The following is an 18358-nucleotide window of genomic DNA, read 5'->3' on the forward strand; positions in this document are numbered from 1 at the left end:
GAGCAAATAGATACACGCAATGACAATCCATTATGACATGTATGACACTTCTATATTTATGTAGCCTACACAATAATATTCTTTTACACTGTAATCCTTTATTTTTCAATATTTGGCGTGTTTGTGTGCTGCTGCGCGTCCCTGTGTGTAATAAGCAAAGTGAGCAGTGCGTTGTGGACCCGCCCAGAGGCGCATTTTCTACTAACGCGCTCTTTAAATAACAAAAAAATTAATATTTCGCCATTGACTTTAGACCAGGTTTGAGTTGGTGTTTGGCGCAGTCTATTTTCAGTTCCTCAAAATAGCAACACGCCAACAATGCGCCTGAAAAAATAGCAACGCGCCAACAATGCGCCTGAACATACCTCTTTTTTAGACCAGCACGCCCATGGGCGCACAAATGGGCGCAAACGCATTTGCTATTTAAACAACGTGGCGCAGGATGGGAAAATGAGAACTGCGTCGGGCTGAAACTAGCCAAAATACTTGTGCTGCGCCTTGCGCGGGATGTATGATAGGGCCCTTTGTGTCATTTGAATTATTCACTCATTCAATTTGTCCCTTAAATGCTAGTTCAAGAACAAAACACCACTGTGTTGTGTTGTTCTGCAGTGACTTTGTTCAGAACTTATTATTGGCAGAGAAAAACAGACAAAATACCGTGTAGTATTGTGTCTAAAATCTAAGTAACTTAATATTTGCTGCTTCTGTGTCTCTGTAACTTACAGAGTGGGGGATTTGAGCTGTGTGTCAGGTCTAGTCACAGTCTTCCACCAGAACTGCTCTTACATAATTCAAATGCTCTGCTTTCCATGTGGGTACAAAAGCTGCTGTTGGATGATTAAGATTTGACAAATGAACTTGTGCATCAATTGGATTATAGTCTTAACAACTGTGTATATTTACATTAACCACTGTCACAATAGGATAATCACAATAAGCACGAGGACAAAAACAGAATTCAAATAAGTTGCACATTCAAACATCAATGATTTAAATAATATATTTTAGATAGATAGATAGATAGATAGATAGATAGATAGGGGTGGTAGATTGAAGTAGTACCGCCAAATCCATAATATTTTTGGATGCATTCAATCTAATGCATTGGTATTCATTTATCTTAAGTGTAGCCAGTGTGCCCAAATAATTTTTAGTGACACTCTATAAAACATTGGGTCCAGTGTTTTTCTCTGTATTGCGTGCAGTGCTCTGGGTGTGAGAGTGTTTGTGTATGCGTCTGATCATGTGTGGGTGTGAACGGTCCTTCTAGCTGTCACTCTCGCATTGACAGAGTGTTTTGGAGAGTCCTGTGGACCTACTCTCTACTCTGCAGTTGTTACTCCATATCAGACTCTCTTAACCAAAGCTATTTCACAATGATTACTCAATGAAAGCAACACAGGTGACCCCGCTGCCTCACTCTAGATGTCTCGTACCACCCATGTATCCCACAATCCTGTGCTACATCTCCTCCCACACCCGACCAATCATCTCGCCCTCCTTCCTGCACTCCAAATCATGTTGGCTCTGCCGTCCTTGTTAGAATTCAGCAGAAACAGTCGAGGCTAAAATAAAGAGGATGTGCCTCCTTGGTTCCCAGTCCACAGGCCTGGATGATTTATTGTCGTCCGATATGCAGGGCCACTGTCAGAACCCGACCCGCTGTAGCCTCTAACTGCGCTCTGAATGCGAGACGGCACGCCTTTGGGGAATGGGAATTTTGCCTGGGGCAGTACTGCAGAGTTGCACTGGTGTGCATAAAGGACGCTGAGAGAGGGGAAAAACCACAAGGTGACTTTCCTCATCCTTTCTGAAGTGAATAAGATTATGTGATGGGTTTTTTTCCAATTTAATTTCATGTATGTAGATATATTTAGAAAATATGAAGCCATGTGTGTTGGCTACAGTAGAAACTTTATATTTAACATTATTATTAAAACATTTGTAGTATTCTGTTACTTTTCAGACTATAAAATGAGTGACTTAAAGGAGAATCTGAGTCTTATACAGAGACTTGGGGATGTGCCCTTTTTGACTTGTCCTAGTAAGCTATCACTCTGAATACTCTAGCATCTACATAATAATGGACTAAAAATCATTCAAAACACCTTAGCAACTGCACAGCGATTCCATGGCAACTACATAAATACCTGAGCATTCTGGAAGAGGCTGACACAGGCAGGCAGCATTGGTTAGTTGAAGGGGTAATTCACCCAAAAATGAAAATTCTGTCAGCATTTATTCACCCTCATGGCATTCCAAACTCATTAGACCTTTGTTCATCTCTGAATTATTATTATTATTTTTTTTCTGTCCCTCAACTGAAAATCCATTCACCCAAAACTTTAAAGCCTCAAAAAGTTTGTAAAGAGATTCTAATCAATAAGTTCAGAAAACTTCTGAAAAGACACAATCACACATGATAAACCATATTTGATGGCCTCTGTGTATGTTTGTTGATCAAAATCTCTCAAAGACTTTTTTTGGGTGAACTGTGCCTTTAAATCTGGTTTAAATCTACTGTGCATTGCGATTTGCATTGGAATTTTTTTTTTATTTTTTTTTTTTTTGAGTGAGAAGTGAAATGCACAAATGTTTTCTTTGAATATCAGTAAAACTAGTATAGCGACCAATTCTTACTGTTAACTAGTTGCTTAATAGCATGCCTATTATTAACATATTGGCTGTTTATTAGTGTTTATAAAGCACATATTCTGCATGACCATATTCTACATCCCTAATCCTACCCAATGCCTAAACTTAATAACCACCTTACTAATTATTAATAAGCAGCAAATTAGAAGTTTATTAAGGCAAAAGTCATAGTGAATGGTTTGTTAATGGCGAGAATTAGACCTTAAAATAAAGTGTGACCTATATATCTTTGAATATCTGTTATCTTAGAATCACTTTACAATACGGTTTTATCAGTTCAAATGAATGTATTATTTATTGCTTGAAGTTAATTTCTACATGTATTCTTTCTACACTTTCTACAGAATGAACAGGTGTGTATTATTTTTGATATGACCATTAACTAAGATTAATAAATGCTGTTAAAAAAAGCTCATAATACCCAATCCATTATTCATGGATGCATTCTGCATATGTTAACATATAGGACCTTATTATAAAATGTTAGCAAGGCCAGAATTACCATATGGGAATTTGGGCACACGTCCAAGGGCACAATGCAGGGTCGTGTAAAGGTTTTCATGGTCACAGATGTCAGAACAAAACTGCAAAAAGGGGATGAGTCTACTAAAAATCAACCTTCTCCTGCCCAAGGTGCATGGTTGGGCGGGAAAGCCTTCGAACCTTAGTGTTTATGATTACCGCAATAACGTAACATAGCCCTAAATCCTACCAGTATTTATTTGTGAGAATGTGAATGTACAGTTATGCAGTTGTAGCAACCGAAGCCCCCCGCTCCTCAAAGCTCCCCATGTTCCCTATCCGCCCACCTTAATGTGCAATGGCTGCCTCTCCTCAATGCAATATTAACATTAACTGCAATATAAACAGACCACAAGACTGCTTTTGCTTGCAGCATCTTGCCCATGTGCATGCCGCAATAGAGATGTGCCTTCAGGCTAGATTAGTCACAAGTCAGTCCTTCAGCCTGTGCCCAGACTTTAATTAGACTCTCTTCTCTTCTTCCTCTGCTACACTGAGGATAGCATCCCTCCATCCTTTTGTTTTCTCCATCCTCTCCTGAATTTCAATAACTTACCAGGGCCTCATTTGTTTTGTACAAATACCTTTTTTTTGAATCACTCTTCAAGATGGGTCTCTTGGAAGCCTAGCTCATTTACACCAAGACAACAGGGGCGCTCCTGTCAAGCTTTACCATTCATGAGATTGTTTTCTCTTTGCAAAAATGTTGATGTGTCTTATTACGAGCAGTCAGTCACATTGGTCGCCTGCGGGACGAGTCGAGCCATGCAGCGATATGTCTAGACGTAGTCTAGTGGATTAAGGCCATTTCATTCCTCACATTAGGAGGTCTGACTCAGTGCAGCCACAAAGCCACAGGTCATGACACTTCACGTGACAAAGCGGCCTGTAGCCACATTGCATTTTTTATTTGAAAATCTCATGAGGCATTGTTGTCACGAAACTTCAAGATCACTAACCCAAAAAGGCAAATGACAAGGGCAGGGTTTGGTAATAGGAAAAGGAAATTATATTATTCCATATGAGAGAGTAGCTAATAACTTTGCATTCAAGTGGGCCCCTGCGTCAGATCTGCGTCGCACACAAAAACAGCGCAGCTCATTAAGAGGAAAGTACCAGAAGAGTAGGCTATATTGTGGCAGGGCGTTCAGCTGCAGAAAAAAAAGATAGGAATTTTATGTGGGACATGCCAAGAATAAAAATGCACTCTTGTGAAAAGCTTTTTCAGCATCCAGACTTAAAAGGATGTGTTTCATTACCAGCCAATGTGGCCAATATGAGTCGTAGTCATCTACCTCTAGAGCGCCATCTTAATGAAAACCCTTGCACCACCCATTTCCCAAAGCTGCCATTAACATGAGGCTAAAGTTTGAAGACATATGGACACAGTGCAACTCTACATATAGTCTAATGATGCAACAGTTTTCATAACCTAGACTATTTTTTAAAAACTACTCTAAAAAACAGATCGTCCAGTACAGTTCACATATTACAGCCTACGTTTACATATCAGTGCCTCTTCTGTATTTACCAATGGTTATTTACCAGAAAATGGTTATTTATAGTCGCAAGAAAATGGAAGAAACAACAGATCTTTCCTTCCATATTGTGACATACATCCAAGTGTAACAGATTACTGAAAAAGGGGGAGAAGGAATAGGGCAGGGACCTGTTCTATCCATCCGTTGTAGATTGGATTTTGAGATGTGTGTGTAACATTAAAAAATGAGAAGTGGAAGTATAGTTCTCAAAAATGAGAATTTGAGTGGACTAAATGATACTCTCTGGCTCTGACATGGCAAATGTCAATGGTCATTGTCAAAAAAAGTTCAAATACATAATACGTACATAAGCATTTGTGAATTTTAATTTTATACTCAGTTACAACTATTTTTGGCAAGAAACACTGACCAGCAATATGAGATTTTTAGTGTCTCGGCAGAGTTGTGTTGAAAGTTGTGTTGAAACTGAAGTAGCTACTAGGGATGCCACAGTTCCCAATATAATATTGAACTGTTCGGTACGACATCCTCTGTTCAATACGCATTTGTGAATTGCAGTATTTTTTCAGTTTTGCGTATAATTTCCGTGAGTCTATGCGCTGAGCCACTTATAATGTGCATTTGAAAAAGCAACACACGCCGAACAGCTTCCACTATAATGACTTGTAATGAGAAGCATTTCTAAACCTGCTGTCCAACAAACAATAACATTATAACATGTTTTTACTCCACAACATCAGTCGAATGTTTGAAATAACTTCTTTTTGTGATCTGAGGTGGATTTTTTTTATTACAGAATGAGGCAAAAAATATATTCTATACTCTAATAAAGGCTATGCCGATTAGCAATGGACTATAAATATACATAATTAATATAAAAAAATACCTGAGATGGCTTGAAGAACAGATATATACACCATATATTGTCGTAGTCAAGTGTTTATTGTCTTTGTTTCATCATTGAAAATGTTTCTATCGTCTTTTTATTCAAGTACAGTGACAGCTGGATGTTTTTTTTTTTTTTTCATATTAGAGATTTCCTGGAGCATCATGAGTTCTATATATTACTTCTGTGATGCATATGTGGAGTTTCTGCACGAGGGCGCCCTCTGGCATCCAGTGTGAATGAAATGATGACCAATCCATCATATTTTAGGTAGAGATAGGAAAAATAATTACATTTTAAGTAGACATACACTGAACAAAATTATAAACGCAACACTTTTGTTTTTGCCCCCATTTTTCATGAGCTAAACTCAAAGATCTAAGACTTTTTCTATGTACACAAAAGGCCTATATATCTCAAATATTGTTCACAAATCTGTCTAAATCTGTGTTAGTGAGCACTTCTCCTTTGCTGAGATACTCCATCCACCTCACAAGTGTGGCATACCAAGATGCTGATTAGACAGCATGATTATTGCACAGGTGTGCCTTAGGCTGGCCACAATAAAAGGCCACTCTAAAATGTGCAGATTTACCGTGGTCCGAAAACCAGTCAGTATCTGGTGTGACCACCATTTGCCTCACGCAGTGCAACACAGCTCCTTCGCATAGAGTTGATCAGGTTGTTGATTGTGGCCTGTGGAATGTTGGTCCACTCCTCTTCAATGGCTGTGCGAAGTTGCTGGATATTGGCAGGAACTGGAACACGCTGTCGATCCAGAGCATCCCAAACATTCTCAATGGGTGACATGTCCGGTGAGTATGCTGGCCATGCAAGAACTGGGATGTTTTCAGCTTACAGGAATTGTGTACAGATCCTTGCATCATTGGGCCGTGCATTATCATGCTGCAACATGAGGTGATGGTCGTGGATGAATGGCACAACAATAGGCCTCAGGATCTCGTCACGGTATCTCTGTGCATTCAAAATGCCATCAATAAAATGCACCTGTGTTCGTTGTCCATAACATACGCCTGCCCATACCATAACCCCACCGCCACCATGGGCTACTCGATCCACAACATTGAGTTCAGCAAACCGCTCACCCACACAATGCTATACAGTGGGGGGGGAAAAGTATTTAGTCAGCCACCAATTGTGCAAGTTCTCCCACTTAAAAAGATGAGAGAGGCCTGTAATTTTCATCATAGGTATACCTCAACTATGAGAGACAAAATGAGGGGGAAAAAATCCAGAAAATCACATTGTAGGATTTTTTAAAGAATTAATTGGTAAATTCCTCGGTAAAATAAGTATTTGGTCACCTACAAACAAGCAAGATTTCTGGCTCTCACAGACCTGTAACTTCTTCTTTAAGAGGCTCCTCTGTCCTCCACTCGTTACCTGTATTAATGGCATCTGTTTGAACTTGTTATCAGTATAAAAGCCACCTGTCCACAACCTCAAACAGTCCAACTCCAAACTCCACCATGGCCAAGACCAAAGAGCTGTCAAAGGACACCAGAAACAAAATTGTAGACCTGCACCAGGCTGGGAAGACTGAATCTGCAATAGGTAAGCAGCTTGGTGTGAAGAAATCAACTGTGGCAGCAATTATTAGAAAATGGAAGACATACAAGACCACTGATAATCTCCCTCGATCTGGGGCTCAACGCAAGATCTCACCCCGTGGGGCCAAAATGATCACAAGAACTGTGAGCAAAAATCCCAGAACCACACGGGGGGACCTAATGAATGACCTGCAGAGAGCTGGGACCAAAGTAACAAAGGCTACCATCAGTTACACACTGCGCTGCCAGGGACTCAAATCCTGCAGCGCCAGACGTGTCCCCCTGCTTAAGCCAGTACATGTCCGGCCCGTCTGAAGTTTGCTAGAGAGCATTTGGATGATCATATGGTCAGATGAAACCAAAATATAACTTTTTGGTAAAAACTCAACTTGTCGTGTTTGGAGGAGAAAGAATGCTGAGTTGTATCCAAAGAACACCATACCTACTGTGAAGCATGGGGGTGGAAACATCATGCTTTGGGGCTGTTTATCTGCAAAGGGACCAGGACGACTGATCCGTGTAAACGAAAGAATGAATGGTGCCATGTATCGTGAGATTTTGAGTGAAAACCTCCTTCCATCAGCAAGGGCATTGAAGATGAAACGTGGCTGGGTCTTTCAGCATGACAATGATCCCAAACACACCGCCCGGGCAACGAAGGAGTGGCTTCGTAAGAAGCATTTCAAGGTCCTGGAGTGGCCTAGCCAGTCTCCAGATCTCAACCCCATCGAAAATCTTTGGAGTCCGTGTTGCCCAGCGACAGCCCCAAAACATTACTGCTCTAGAGGAGATCTGCATGGAGGAATGGGCCAAAATACCAGCAACAGTGTGTGAAAACCTTGTGAAGACTTTCAGAAAACGTTTGACCTCTGTCATTGCCAACAAAGGGTATATAACAAAGTATTGAGATGAAATTTTGTTATTGACCAAATACTTATTTTCCACCATAATTTGCAAATAAATTCTTTAAAAATCCTACAATGTGATTTTCTGGATTTTTTTTTTTCTCATTTTGTCTCTCATAGTTGAGGTATACCTATGATGAAAATTACAGGCCTCTCTCATCTTTTTAAGTGGGAGAACTTACACAATTGGTGGCTGACTAAATACTTTTTTGCCCCACTGTACATGCTGTCTGCCATCTGCCCTGTACAGTGAAAACCGGGATTCATCCGTGAAGAGATTACCTCTCCAAAGTGCCAGACACCATCGAATGTGAGCATTTGCCCACTCAAGTCGGTTACGACGACGAACTGCAGTCAGGTCGAGACCCCGATAAGGACGACGAGCATGCAGATGAGCTTCCCTGAGACGGTTTCTGACAGTTTGTGCAGAAATTCTTTGGTTATGCGAACCGATTGTTGCACCAGCTGTCCGGGTGGCTGGCCTCAGACGATCTTGGAGGTGAAGATGCTGGATGTGGAGGTTCTGGGCTGGTGTGGTTACACGTGGTCTGCGGTTGTGAGGCCGGTTGGATGTACTGAATTCTCTGAAACGCCTTTGGAGACGGCTTATGGTAGAGAAATGAACATTCAATTCACAGGCAACAGCTCTGGTGGACATTCCTGCAGTCAGCATGCCAATTGCACGCTCCCTCAAAACTTGCAACATCTGTGGCATTGTGCTGTGTGATAAAACTGCATTTTTGAGTGGCCTTTTATTGGCCAGCCTAAGGCACACCTGTGCAATAATCATGCTTTCTAATCAGCATCTTGATATGCCACACCTGTGAGGTGGATGGAGTATCTCGGCAAAGGAGAAGTGCTCACTAACACAGATTTAGACAGATTTGTGAACAATATTTGAGAGAAATAGGCCTTTTGTGTACATAGAAAAAGTCTTAAATCTTTGAGTTCAGCTCATGAAAAATGGGGGCAAAAACAAGTGTTGTATTTTATAATTTTGTTCAGTGTATAATAATCCATGTCTTTCTCCAGTGTACAGGATTTTTTTGTTGGTAATTTGTTTTAAAAATCACATTTTAATCGCAATTTATGTATGTATGTATTGAACCGTGGGCTAACTTGTTGCATCCCTAGTAGCTACAGATATTTTATTCTCTATTGTGACATACTGTACATCCAAGTGAAACTGAATCGAACAAGGAAAACAAAAAATAGGGCGGGGATTTCTGTCCTTCAGTTGTTATTGAATGGAGACAGATCTGAGTGCGAGCTTGCAGTCAATTTTAAAAAAGCAGCATGTTTTAAGTGAATGAAATCTTTAGAGAAGTCTGACATATGCCAGGAGAAAAACAATTTCACCAGAGGATCGAGTTATGACATTCTGATCAATAAATCAACAGGTTAAAAAAGAAAACATGAAACGCATGCATGTATGAATTGTTCACAATAAGATTCATTATATGCCTTTAAAAAATAGACTGAATTTCCATTTCATGTCAACTTGAGAGAAAGTATTTTGACAGAAAAATGGCACACTGCAGCTTTAAGGAAGCACATGGCAGAATTTGAACTGTTAGACTCTAAATTTAGATTATTTGATATGATAGAGGGATTTTAAGCTCTTTTCATTTTGTCAAATTACCCAATGTAAAAAAAAAAAATCCCCTGAGAGAACAATGGCACTTGTCTCTTTAAGCCTATCTCTGTCCTCCGACTGGCTGTGAAGGTCATGTTCAGTGACTCCCATTAGCCTGCAGTGTGTGTGGGTAAACAGACAGGTGAGCCCATGCGTTAGAGCAGCACAGCCAAAGGTCACGATCACTGGCCCTCGCTCGATGCTCCCTGCCCACCCTCCGCACACCGTTCAGGAAGGCATGTTTACCTTTAATTAGTGTTATCGGTAATATGCAGAGCAGCCTGTCTCTTATCAGATAGACTTTGCACTGGCAGAACAAAAGCCTGTGGTTAAATTTGCCTCAAGGGTTTACAGGCTCTCTTATTCAAAATTAGCTTCCTTAATAGTCATTGTCTCCTCTGCTTTACCTCGCCTTTGCTCCTCCGGAAAGTAGGGCAGGCGTTTTCAAAGCGCTCATGCAAATGAAAAGAGGGCTATTCCAATTTAGAGGGAGAGAACGTAAACACATCTCCACAAAACAAGGTTGTCTGCATCAATTCGGAGCAGAGATGTTGAAGTTGAATTGCTGCGGGCTTTTGGTTGTCTTTTTAGTATGATTTTCAGCTGTAGTCTCAAGATGCAGAGTTGAATAGTGGTCATATAGGCTCTCTGGGAAGGTAAATGCTGACAGGTAATGAATCTTTCCCGGCTGGTTTATTTTTCCTCTGGGTGGTTTTGAAGCAGCCATCATTCTGTGTCACGAATGTTAACCTCTCGCTGTCTCAAGCCCAGTAAGCATTCCTTAAACAGTCCTTTAAACCTTCAAAACAATCGCATCTCCATTATGAAGTGCTTTTGATGCTTACAGGGTAAGTGTCGGTTTTCATGAGACATGCTGGTTGAAATTGCATTTTGATTGCTTGTTTACAGTCTGTAGAAACTGTATGTAAGTGTATCCAGCAGTTTTTTAATCTAGGAATTGATGCCTCTTTATTTTCCCCACACATTGTCTTTTAAACCTTTTATTTAGAGGATAATGCAAATAAACAGGAATGTTGAGGGAAAGAACCAGGATGGATTCAGACTTCATATCTGACTTATTGGCAAGATATTCAAACATAACACCATCAGAAATTCCCTTTAAGGCAGGTCAGTTCGCTCGGTGGCCATCTTAGCATCTATTTTAGATTAGAAGTGTGGCTTATAGTCCAAAACCATGTCAAGATATTTAGTTTCAATCGCATGTTTCAAATCAGCAATAACATCTGGCATTAGTGATATCATAAGTTTAGTTTCTTCAGCTCAAATCATGCTAAAAATGCATTTTAGGCTGTTCTAGATTAAAAAGATAACCAGAAAATGGCTCTACCTGACTGAAAGGCGGGTCTTCCATTCCTATAGTGGCTATTCCGAGGGTTACAATTTCTCCCATTCTAATACATCTAAGCAATACTGCAATGCACTGCACTCTCTCCATTTTCCAATCTCTCCTGACTATCTGCAGTATCTGTGCTACAGTAACTAAGCAGCGAGCAGATGTCTGCGTCTGGGCCGCACTGTCTCTTCTGGCAGCTCTACAGCCGCGATAAATCATGTCCTGCTGGGCTCTAATAGTACAAAAGGTGTTGAGCATCCCCATGTTATACGGCACTCATGCTACAAGATCCTTTATAATAGGGTTTAAAAAAATGATTAAGTGATGAGAAGGAGATTGTAGCTGGTCTTAGTGAAGTTTGGGCCAGCTTGAGGTGATAGTGGGAGAAACATGAATTCTGGTGATGTCTAGCAAAGTCTTTAAAAACCAGGAGCTTTTACTTATAACCTCTCATTTAGCTGACATGCAATGACAGGATGGCCACCGTAGGAAGAGCTAGGGGTGGGGTCACAGGAGAATTGGCCCCTTTCTAGAAGATTATAGGCTTTTGAAAGCCAAAGACTTTGAAGCAGAACAAAACTGTTCCTGTTCTCTGTTATTTGGCACCCTGTGTTTGGGCCGATACACACAGAGATGGGCACAAATACATACAAATACAAAATACTGTGTGGAAAAATGTATTTAAATACAAATACAAAATACTGTGTGGGAAAATGTATTTAAATACAAATACAGTATTTTGTATTTTGAAAATACACAAAACACATGTGAAATTGGCCATCCAGTGAAGTACTGTTTACACCAAGAATGATAATTATAAGGATAATTATATTAGTGTATTCTAAGTATACAATGCAGTTGTGTCATCTGTCGCTTTACATGCTCAAGCTCAAGCAAAAATAATTCCGATTGACTGCCAGTGTTTTTATCATTCATCATTTTTGTGCTGTTATGGTTTTAGTTGTGGTGTGCTATCTGCTATTCACTTGGATTTAGGATGTACTCACACTAGGAGATCTGATCCGTGTTTGAGCACAATCCAGTTCATTTCACAAGTGTGACTGCTCTGTACCGTGTCCAGTCCAGTTCATTTAACTATACCCTGGCCAGCTTGAAGAGGTGGGTCGGGTGCGGTACACATGTAGTGGGACCGCTAACCGTGCCGGACTATGGAACAGTTAATTCACTATTTTTGTATGCGCTATTGTTATCATTATGACAGCAAAAATCTTTATTACTACTTTGATATCACACTTTTCAATTAACTTAATTTGAGTACATTTAGATTTAGAATGGGTCTGGTTCTCATCTTATTGATGAACATGTATACTGCCCTACAAAGGTAAAAGACCTTAACTCGCTAGAGTGTGAAACTGAGAAAAACGACTTTAAAGTTTTTTATTTGTCCAGTTGTTTTAGTAATGAAAATTATCTACATTAAAAAATTGTGAGCTCAAACTTGATTTTTACCCCTATTTAGAAGTTACTGTACTCTGCCTTTGCATTTTCTGAAAAACGTGAGAAGTCACACCAAAGCAAAAGACCGTAACTTCCACATTATCAATATTTGGTTGCTGATCACCATTTACAAAATCGTTACAGTACACCTGTATAAACATCTCCGATGACGGTCATCGCCATGGATTGATTTTATCGCGTTACAAGAAAAGGTAGGATATGGATTTAATTGCGAGTACTGATTTTATGACTGAACGTGCTACACATGCGCGCTGTCATGGCATTCAAGTCCACACGCGACCAACTAGAAGTGACAGCCTGGTGAATAGTCTGCATTACAAAAAGGAAAAAAATTAATAATAATAAAAAATCTTTAAAGGTTATTCACTATTATGTATTGCTGCCAGTTATCTAGTCTTTACAGTGCTTTGTTATATGGAGCTGTTTAGTAGATCGCGATCTATCTAATTCGTTTGTCTAATTAAGTGCTTCAGTGACAGATCAGATGTATGAAAGTATACAAGTAACACCGTAATTAAAACGCGGCAGACTTTAATGGTCAGTAAAACAAAGGGAGAACACCTTATAACTCCAAGCTGGCACCGTAACTTTATATTGACGCAGGGCTAAACAAAGGCAGAACGCCGTAACTCATTTTGAGCATTCCAAAACAAAGTGAAATAGCCGTAACTGGTGTTATACGGTGTTCTGCCTTGGTTTCTCCGGAGCTTTTTGAAGTTACAGTTATTTTCTCAAAAAAACAACTAAATTGACTCGAGATACTTATGCACATGATAAAGGATGTCTTGAATGTCCCAAAAATATAAATAATTCATTTTCGACCAAAATCGAAGTTATGGTCTTTTGCCTTTGCACGGCAGTATTGTAGTTTGCAAATTCCACCATTAACCTCAGCTGCCTCTGTAATAATCCTCTGATATCTGTCTTTTAGCGAAAGGACAACCGTGCTTGGGTTTTAGTACAAGGTGGGGTTTTTTTCTCCCACAAAAGCAAGATCACCATGTTTTAATGTTAAAATCATGCACATCATAGTGCAATAACCATTTCAAACATTTTGTATGTTTTATACACAGCAAAACAGCATGTATTTGACTGAAAATCCAGAATCATCAACAAGCTAACTATATAGATAGCTCTGTGAATGTTTAGATGGTGTTAACGAATGGGATGCTACATTTTATTCAAAATTAAGTACCTTAAATATCTACAATTTTGGTTTGAATAAGATTTTCCCAGGAAACCTGGCGTCCTCCATGATTCCTGTTCTTTCCAACAGCACTTGAATGTGACAAGCTTGAAATTTTGTTTCTCTCATGAAGAAGGAGCCACTTATAATTGTTTGCATTTTTAACCCTTCTCCCATTTACTAGTTGGAAGTTATGTGACCAATTTGAATTCCTGTCAGAATTATGTACTACGAAGCCCATTTAGATGGCAGATACCACATGTTTCTAGTTGTTTAGCTAAATTAAGTCTTTTAAATCTAAAATTTAAACAGCATTTACTGAAGAAATAGGCCGTAGTCAGGGTGGCGACATATTTAATTTTTAACACGAATGAAAACGAGGTTGTGAGGGATAGAAATACAGTCCATTTAACAAAACACCTATTCTTTAGCTAAACTTTTTCCAAAAATACCTTTCAGTAGACAAAACCTCCATAAAACAGTGCTTAAAGTTAAGTTACCTAAGACCGTTATATAGTGCAAGCCATTGTAAAGACTTTAAGTCTATCCCTCACAGGTTCATTTTCATTGGTGTTAAATTCAATATGGCAGTCAATATATATATATATTTTTTTTTTTCATTGATCATTGATGTTACAAAATATTTTATAGTCTGTATATACATTTCTTCTTATTTTGAAGAATGTTGGTAACCAAACAGTTGATGGTAGCCATCGACTTCCACAGTATGGGCAAAAATAGCTGTTTGGTTGCCCACATTCTTCAAAATATCATCTTTTGTGTTCAGCAGTATAAAGACACTCATAAAGGTTTGGACCAACATGATGATGAGTAAATTGTCATACTAAGAAATGATTATTCATTTTTCGGTGAACTTTCCCTTTAACAAACATTAGTATTTTACATGAATGGCACCTTCAATGGCAAATCTAATGAAAGTTGGGATAAGTTAACTCTGAGGGTCTTCTTGCCCCAGTAGTTAGGGCAATATGGCCCTTTTTCATGGTTTTCAATTTTATGCTATACATTAGTAAATGTTTCCATTTATTTCTGTTAATAATATGTGACCTGTTCTGGCAAAATGAGTCGGAAGTCGCACAAACTAATTTTGAGATACAGGCAAAAGAAATGAAAAATGTCAGTTTTGGTCAAATTTGAGGTTTTCACAAAAAATGAGTTCATTAAGCCCTCTTCTAGTGATCCCAATGCTCCAAATATTAATTAAACATCTAAAATGATCTTTATTTGTACGTTTTCTGAGAGGAGTACCTTTTTCTCTGCTCACTTCTGGACGACTGCTGCTGCTTCTCACCACAAGTTGTAAGTCTATTGTTGCAAAGCGCAGCATTCCAGCTTTGTGAATATTCATATCAAATTCTCCATGACATGAGTCCAAACCAGTGAAATATTATTTTCAAACCCATCCTGATGAAAACAAAATGGTCGCGCTTAATTACATTTGTAAGACGCGCCTTTCCGCGAGCGCACGATCTCCCTTATAAAGAACATTATTGCGAAATATGTATTGGCGAGATTCACACAATCATAATCTGTTATGTCTTACATGAAGGTTTAGTTAATGTAAGACATAACAGATTATGTCTTACATTAACTAAACGTTCATGTAAGACATAACAGATTATGTCTTACATGAACGTTTAGTTAATGGTGGGGGGGGGGATCTGATGTGTAACATTATATTTGATCCATGCATTACAGTAGGTCTTAATATAGAGCTGTCTCAAATTGAGACTCTCAATGCTAATCATATATTAAAAGCAAAGACGGAATCACTCGCTGCTCTTGATTAAACTACTGTTTATTTGCATCTTTGTTCTTATTTTTAATAAAAAATTTCTCAATGGTAGTGTAAAACAATACCGTTTTTACCCTGTCAAAAACAGCTCTGTCTGCTGCAAGCTGTATTCTTGCATGCCGCTTTAAATGCAAATGAGCTCTGCTTTATCATTATAGGGTGGTTGTGTACACACACTGCCAACACACATTTATGTTCAAATAGCTTGTAAAAGTGCATGTCGCATCCGATGACCCCTTTAACATTTTTTGCTTTATCTAGCAGATTAATTTTAGGTTAATTAACACTTTATGTAGAACTAAGTTAAAATATTCAGACAGTGGATAGACATTTGGGACTCCTTAAAAGATATAGTTTTCCTGTTGAATGTAAGTGTGATGCCTTGAATCCATATTTCAAGAACATGGAATCACATTGACACAAATTATTATGTCTGACCTTTCTTGCCTATTTGAGCCCCTCTGAGTCTCCCCTCTTTTAAAAAAATCCTCAAATTGCCGCTGGCGTCCATTCGCTCCCTCACCTTGTGTGGAGGACATCATCCATTTTAAAGCAGCGCTGGGGTTACCCACAGGGCATGGGGGCAGGGAAAGAGTGCAGCGGGATGATTGTGTCCTCTCCTTCAACTTCTGCCCTCATCAGCTTCCATCCCATAATGCTCCAGCTCCTTCCTAAACACTATAAACTCTCCCAGCTCAAACAGGAGCTGCACCTGATGTGGCAACTCAATGCCTGTGCGGTCAGACGGGGTCAGTAGGAGCAGTGGGATGATGTGCTTCAGAGGCCATATGAGGGAGAGAAAAGAGCTTTATTACAGTGCAAGGGCAAATTAGAGTGCAGCTCGACAGTTTGACGGTTGTGGTGTGTGTGTGGGAGATTATATTCACAAAAAGGGTTACATGTGCTCTGTTTATGGCTTACCTGAACTGTAATTATGTTTGCTCACTTCCAAAATAAAAATTTACTGATAACTTACTCATGTCTATCTTTCTTCAGTCACAAAGAAATTACGTGAAGAAAATGAAGAAACAGTGGACTTCAATGGTGGCCAATAGGTTGAAGGTCCAAATTGCAAAGGGCTCTGCACGATCCCAGCCGAGGAATAAGGGGTCTTATCTAGGGAAGCGATTGGTCATTTTCTAAAAAAAAAAAAGCACTAAAATTTATATACTTTTCAACCACAAATGCTTGTCTTGCTCATCAACAAAGTTCACTGTGCAGAGAATAATCCTATAATGTTTTCCTCAAAACCCTTAATTTCTTTTAAACTGTAGAAAGATAGACATGAACATCCTGGGGGGTACATGGGGGGTAAGTAAATCATCAGGAAATTTTTACTCTGGAAGTGAACTAATCCTTTAATGCTTGGACTACCAAATGTGATGATCTCCTAGCATGTTCTAGTAAAATATTTACGGGAATGAAGTCCTGTGTATATGGTGGAACAAAAAATACGTGTAAAATTTTATCTGAAAATGTATTATTTTCTCTGTCCTGCAACATTGTTAAAACTACTTTTTAATTATTTCCTACCCACAATCATTCTAAAGGTGTGGTCACTTTTACAGTTGCTTTGCAAAATTCATTTCAATAGGAATCTGTGCGATTTGGAGTTTCACACGAGGGTGAAAAATTCATTGTGCAGATTTCGCTCATATTCACACTGGTCACATGAATTTGCTGCACTTACCAACAGAAAGTTGCTTGGTTTGAAAGTGACTTCTGTGCCCACAAAATTTTGCCCAAATTTTACGAATGTGACTGCACCTTAATATGCTGACTTGGTGCTCAAGAAACATTATTATAAATGTTGAAAACAGTTGTTCTGCTTAAATTTTTAATGGTAAAACCATGATACGTTTTTTTTTAAATGAACTGCATTCATTTGAAATAGAAATCTTTGAAAACATTGTGGATGTCTTTACTGTCACTTCTGATCAATGCAATGCGTCCCTTTTGAATATAAGATAAAAGTGTTCCATTTATTTCAAAAACAAAATCTTACCGACCCAAACTTTTTACAGTTGTTTGTGTGTATATAATTCTTGACTCTATTTTTATCCGATTTTTTCAAATCTTTATCAGACACCCCCTGGGGGCAGCAAAGGGAGTGGTATGGGGTCTTCAGAAAAGTTCTGAGAAAAGTAGTGTAAAACAGTTTTAAAACCCCACATCAGTTCTGATTCTGAGGGAATAATTTAGTAAAAATTGTGCATATTTTATCACACAGGTTGGTTCTGAGTGTTAGGTTGTGTAGAATGCAATATCTAAAATGTTCCACTACTTCTAAACCAGTGTGCATTTGGTTAAACCGGATTGCACATGTGATTGAGATGCAGGATTCTGTGGCACAAACATTCAGTAAATTCACCCTTGAGCTTGTATCATTCATTGCCCTTGTGTATCTGGGCATTTTATTCACATTATCTTCTGCCCTTTACAAAATTTGCTCTGTCAGTTTTGTTTTATTTTGTTTTTCCAGATGTTTGACATCCGGGCATTAAAGCCAGGTGTTTTGCACTTTAGCCAGCAGGGACAAGCTGTTGACAGGTGATTGTGTCCTGCCTCAGTAGCGGCGTGCTCTAGAGAGATTAGTCACCCACAATGCCCTTCACTCATATGCATCATCAGTATTGCATCAAACACAGAGGCTCTGGAGCATAAATCACTGTCATTTCTCTTTCTAGTCATGAATGATAGCTTACGTTGCTTACGCCTTTTGCTGGCCGTCTGTTATGGTCGTGAGATCGGGAGGTCATTGTGCACTTAGGGGACCTACGGACCCCTTACTTGGGACCACAGATTTTGCAGTTTGGAATAAATGATCCATTATTCATCTCTTG

The 18358-nt window shown here is 39.1% G+C and overlaps 1 protein-coding gene across 1 annotated transcript in view; it reads left to right on the forward strand.

Annotated features, from left to right (window-relative positions):
* The window catches only part of nrxn2a (neurexin 2a), a 386538-nt gene that overhangs the window by 341921 nt on the left and 26259 nt on the right, over window positions 1–18358 (forward strand).

This window comes from Onychostoma macrolepis, chromosome 21 (genome assembly GCF_012432095.1).
Source record: "Onychostoma macrolepis isolate SWU-2019 chromosome 21, ASM1243209v1, whole genome shotgun sequence".
NCBI classification, from domain to species: Eukaryota; Metazoa; Chordata; class Actinopteri; order Cypriniformes; family Cyprinidae; genus Onychostoma; species Onychostoma macrolepis.